Source organism: Gavialis gangeticus, unplaced genomic scaffold (assembly GCF_001723915.1).
Source record: "Gavialis gangeticus isolate Ggan-Ray unplaced genomic scaffold, GavGan_comp1, whole genome shotgun sequence".
Taxonomy (NCBI): Eukaryota; Metazoa; Chordata; order Crocodylia; family Gavialidae; genus Gavialis; species Gavialis gangeticus.
In genome coordinates, this window is record NW_017729022.1 from 184951754 (window position 1) to 184957801 (window position 6048).

The 6048-nt window shown below is 39.3% G+C and overlaps 1 long non-coding RNA gene across 2 annotated transcripts in view; it reads left to right on the top strand.

The window, feature by feature from the left end:
• The first annotated feature begins 8 nt into the window (after positions 1 to 8).
• The window catches only part of LOC109296979, a 23695-nt gene continuing 17655 nt past the window's right edge, over positions 9 to 6048 (top strand). Inside the window, exon 1 of one of the 2 annotated variants that reach the window (XR_002097123.1) lies at positions 9 to 140. This is a non-coding gene — a long non-coding RNA (uncharacterized LOC109296979). Of the gene's footprint in view, positions 141 to 1652; positions 3612 to 6048 lie in introns of those variants that run through there. The other variant, XR_002097124.1, reaches the window with a different exon arrangement.

Sequence of the window (6048 nt, forward strand, 5' to 3'; positions counted from 1 at the left end):
GCCTTCTACTGGAAACAGGGTGGTGAACCTGGTTTCTTGAGTAGAGACCAGGCAATTGAAAACTTAAGAATGCCACTACTTGCAGGTGTGTTACAAGAAGTACCCACAATTACTCTCTCCTGAAAGATACCCATCATTATGTAGTTACTCCATTCTGGCAGAGAAGTCTGATCATACGTAATTCCAAAAGGCAGGAGATTTTTCTAAGAAACAGTCCTCTTCCCTATGAGAGTTACAATAAACATCTTCTTCACTGTCACCCCCAAAGCTCACATATATATTTTTTCCAATATTTGGCTACCTATTCTGCAACAAGAACTTTCTTACAGTCTCTCCAGGAGATATTCTTGTGTCTCCATGGGAAAAGAGACACACACCAAGGAAGGCACTTAAAGGAAGGGAATTCATCTTTCCATGTGATTCCTCTCTTGGGTAGGATAAGAAAAGCAATTGGCAGGGTAAAAAGAACCATGAAAGAAACATGCTCTCAGCAGTCTTTGGAACCCAGCATCACTTGTCAGTGAGAAACTCTGCACTCATCATATAAACTACAGATTTCACTGCACGCTTGCAAGGCAAATGTTGAGCATAAAATATACCTATATCTTAGCTAATAAAGTCAACCGAGTTGAACACAGAGAAGAAATATTAGGCACTTTCTTGTTTGTTTTGCAAAAGAGAGCAAAGGCTCTTATTGGTGCCCTGAGAAACCAATATTTTTGGCTTTCACAGTTGTTTTTTTCTATTGAAAATGGAGGGAGATGTCATTTTTAGTTTTGCTTCCATTATTAGCAGGAACACAGTTTTCACTGGCACATGACGCTGAGGTCCAATGACCAAATGAATTTCCTATGATGGCTACTGAATCTTGCCATGTAAACAGCTGCTCTTATACTTACAAAGGCTGCAAGGTGGAAGAGTCACATAACTGTCTAGAATAAAACCTTTAGGAAATGTTTGCAAAATGTTGCCAACAAATGACTTCAGTGACCTTTTTCATAAGAGTTCTGTTAAAATATAGATCAGGCCACTCTTGTAAAATCAAAGAATTTCAAAATAATGGGCAGGGGTTAATTTGGGACCTGTTCGTATTTGTTACATTATTCAAGTTCATTAGCCTGCAATGTACTACAGGCAGTCCTTGAACTTACGACACAACTTGTTCCTGAAAACAGTGTCTTAAGTCGAAATGTAACTCGGAACTGATTTTCCCATAGGAAACAATGTTATAAATGGGGGATTGGTTCCTGAACCAAGGCCCGATACCCTATTTTCACCAAAAATAACCCAGAATTTTGTACTCAATCAATTATAGATGATTAATATAGCTACATTAATGTATTTATATTGTAAATAGCAATCATATTGATTTGGAAGGACTTCTTTGAGGTGACTTTGCTGGACTTTTTGAAGGGCTCTTGGCTGGAGTCTTCTCAGGAGTCTTGGCTGCAGGTTTTTCTGGAGTCTTGTCTGCTTTCTTAAAGAAAGTGTCCAAGGAAGTTTGGACAGATGTTCTCCAGGGATGTGGGTGACACAGTGAACTTGTTCACTGGTGGCATTGCATCGGTTCAAGTGTAAAGTTGAAACTGACATCAGAAAGTTGAAACTGGTGTCAATTTATAAATGTTGCAAATGCGAAACATTGTAACTCGACACACGGTAAGTCGAGGACTGCCTGTATTTACCCTTTAAACATTTCAGAAGCAGCAATTACAGTAGCACTTTGGATGCCGATTTACCAAAGCTACATTTTGATTGGTTGTTAGAACTTTTTTGGTGATGTCATATCTTTATATCAACAGCCCCAAGTGGTGCACTGCTGGGAAATAGCACAGATTAATTTTCTTTATGCTGACTGGGCCAAATTCATCCTCAGTGTAACTTCATTGGCTTCAGTGGAGTGACAACATAGTCCAGCAGAGTGGTTGATACACAATGAAATGTGTACTGTGGAGTTATACTGTAGCCCTTCCAATTCCTTTCTCTTCATATGCTCATGCTTCCCTCCCTCCCTGCCTTCTCCCTTCTTTTCCCCAGAAAGCTTTTGACTTCTCCTTCTTTCTCCTCTTCATCTGCCACTTGCCTCTCATTTCCTTTCCCCCAGCCTGTAAACTTTAACCGCTACATGAGACACAGTCCTGGGACCTCTGAAAGTGTTCTTACTTCAGGTTTGCAAATAGCAGTTAATCTCAAGGGAGCACGTCTGTTTGTCTCGCACTAATGAGCACTGCTGCCAGGCTGAGAAGGGAAGTCAGTGGTTTCCCCCTCAAACATTGTGGCTAGCTTTCTTCCAGCAGCACTCTGAAGGAAACCACTACTTCCCTTCCCAGCTGCACCCTGACAGGCAGCAGTCTCAGAGAAGTGGCTAAGCACCTCTGGAGCAAACTTGCTCTGGAGAATCTGAAGTGAACAGCTGCTTTCAGGGTCCCAATTCAGCTTTCCTACTAATAAATGAAAGGATAGGAGGAAAGCAAAGGAAGAGGAGGACAGAGATGAGAGGAACTTCAAGGCAAACAGACAGATCCTTTTCAGCTGCCCTACCCCAATTAGCCAGCTGCCTTTCCAGTAGCAGTTTGTGGTCTAACAGCCACTCTTAACTCACTTGGGACCTGATCCTGCCATTTTTACTTACTGAAAACACATACGGCAGTTTATATAGTGCCCCCAAAGTGAACGGGCGGGAGCTTTACAAACAGAGCTTACTTCAACAGGGGTCTTAAAGAGTACTGAGTGGTTAAGGAATACTGGGTCTGGCCCTTAAGATTAGATGCCTTCCAGACCTTAAGGAAACCAGGAATAAGCATGAAACACAAGCTCAACAATTTTATGCAGAGTACAAGAAGCGATCAGAATAAGCCATTGGGGAAAAAAAGAATATAAATGAGTTCAAGAGATACCTAATGTAGATGTCTCTGTATGGTAAAATTGATGGAGATATTTGATGGGGAAAAAAAGGCCGCTGAAATTAAAATATATATATAAAAATGGCAGCATTACAGGACTAGGTTAGAGAGGAACAAATCATTTATTAGATTAATTTATTCCATATTTTCTGCGCAGAGAATATTACTTATTTAAATTTATCTGACAATTTTTTGGCTCATGGTAAATATGCAAGAGGTACATTTGAGCTGTGCAGCTTTGTTGCATTTGGTCAATGAAACCATGTGGTATTGTCTAGTTCCTGGACTGGAAGACTGTACAAGCTCTTCAGGTGCAAATATGGTACCCCCTGCCACCTCCCAAATGAAATTTTCCTGCAAGGAATATTTGTCTCATTAAACTGGGTCACTGAAATATATGCAGGAATTCCATGAGCATACTAAAGTGAATTCAGATTAAAATCTATAGGGATTATCACAGTAAATGTTTACGATATTTGCACATCTCCAGATCTCATATCCTCTGCCTGTTCTTGAAATGCTTATTTTCCCTATATAGCTTAGCCTGATGTTACTTTTCTTACTTGTTCTCTCTCTAGAATGGTACTTCCAGTGCTGACACTGTTCTGTCAGGCAATCCTTACTAGAGAAGACAGGATATAATTCTTGAAAATACCCATCCCCAAAGGCAATATTTTCAGAAATTATAGGAGGAAGAGGCCTTCTCTAGTAAGTAGCAACTGTTTAAACTACTTCTATTTATAGCTGTGCAAGTAATTGATTTTTTTATTATACTGGCAGTTCTGGAAAAAAATAAAAAGAATCATAAGTGAAAAATTGGTTTAAAACTTTTTATTGTAAAATCCAAACTTGAAAATAATTATCACTTGGTCAGTGTATTTCATTTTTATTGCAAGCATTTTTAAAAATCTTTATTTACAAAATCAAAGGGAATTTCAAAACAAGATATCATTTCAATAAAAAAGTCAAAATATTTCCATTTAAAACTATCAAAACAAAAGATTCCAGTTTTTCAAAAATAACATTTGAAAGGAACTTAAATGAAAATGAAGTGAAGCGAAAAAGAACTTGCAAAATGTTTCACTATCACCCAAACCTAATTTATTATTACAATAACAAATTTGTCCAGAAATGTTCTCTCTTTCCTAGTTCTATTAAATATTTGCGGATATGAAAATTGAGACACTTAATAAGTACTTAATATATATATTACAAATTGTTAGAAACATTATCTGAAGTTTAACTTTTATGTAAACTGAATATTAGTTTTTTTTCTCTGTGGATTTAAAAAAAACATACATTTTTTCCCATTTATTTAGGTGAACATGAAATACTACAATACTTTAAATCTTGTGGTGAATTATAATAATGCATTGTTTAAAATACTTACTGACACTAGAACTGGACACAAAAAAGTTTTCTAACTATTCAAACTTTCTGAGTTTTCACAAGATTTCCCTTTGTGCATCAGATGAAACAAAGACCTTTTGAGGTTTTCCATGAAAAATCAGAAAGAGAGAAACCCTGACCCACAAACCCACATCCTGCTCTAAGGTACTCATCAAAGATATGGAAAACCTACTGTCAAGTCACTGATTTATCTGATTGACCACCAAAATACCATCAAATCTGTGGTGCAAGAAAGGGCCAATCTCTCATGGGGGTTTTCTGCCCATTTTGAAAGGTTTTAGTTTATTCCTTTCTGGAAAAGAAAAAGTTTTGAAATCACAAAACTTTCACAGGACAGGAAAACCATATCCCACTCATCTGTATTCATCAGTGTCCCCTATACCAATCACCTTTTACTTTAGCTAGCACTAGAAATATACAGATCTAGATTAACACGTTTTCCTGTCATTAACTGGCCATTTTGGAATGTTTTTTTGGGCTTTGATGAGAGATCTCTGATGTGTCCAGGAGCTCCTGCCCATGGCTTCTCCTCAAAATCCTATAGCCATATTCTTGCAGCCAGCTTTCCGCTCTTTCTGCTCTTTTCTTATAAAAAGAGACCATTTAACTTTTAAGCTCCAGTGGCCTTTATGCATCCACATCAGGTGACTAGACTCCCGACTAGGTGATCTACAACTAGGTTACCAGCACACTTGACAGAATGGGTTTTCTTGGTTTAGCTGCTAGGTAGACTTATTCACATATCAGTGTGTATGCTAGTCCACTCCCAAATAAGGTACAGCTAGTGATACATAAGCACTAGTCCACTGATTGCCTGTTCCCCTGTCCCAGCAAGTGCCTCTGAACAGAAGTTAAGTAAGGTGTAAAACCAGACTAAATTAAATACATGACCTAGGACCCTCAAAAGTTTTTTGGGAAAAAAAAGAAGAAAATTGTAGAAGTCTCCCATGTTCTCCAAAGTATTCAAGGGTACCAGTTGTAGAATAGTTGTATTAAGACTGTTGCCATAGATCATAAGGCTTCAGTACTAGAGTAGGTTTCATACAAATGGGCCCTAGTGCTTACTGTAGCTAGCATGATGTGTGCTCAGCCTTGGACAGAACCAACTGTGTAGTCACTGTATGGTTTGAAATATTATTAAAGCTGGCTTAGTGAATGCTATAGTTCAAATAAACAAGTAGAACTCATGTTTTTTAATGAAAAGTTAATCTGTAAACAAGACATGTTTCAAAGCATACCTATATTAAAAAAAGTCTAATGTTGATTTTATTTTATGCAGACGGTATGTACATGGACCCCAACTGGCAATAATCAGTTCACATGGATGTGAAAGAGAATGCATGGATTAGCAGGGTATAAAAGAAGACTCCTCAAGTGACCAGGGAGCCAGTGACCAGGGGCTGCAGGGGCTCCTGGGCCAGTTCATGGCACTCCCCCCCTGCTTTTTGAGGGGCAAATCTTTCAGCTTGGTGTGAGAAAGCAGGAAAAAAGGAATGCTTTGGGGCCAACAGGCCAGTTTCAGGCAAGTTTGCAAGGGCAGGTCTGCTTGGAAGAAGTGCAGTAAGAGAGAGAGAGAGCGGAGCAGTGTCTCCGAGCTGGCACAGCCTCACTTGGGGCAGGCAGTGGCCCTCCCAAGATGTGGCAAGGCAGGGATGGAGGCTGGGGTGGGGAGCTGGTGCAGGCTCTGTGGAGCAGTGGAGCACTTTCCTGAAGCTGGCGGAGCCCGCACGAGCCC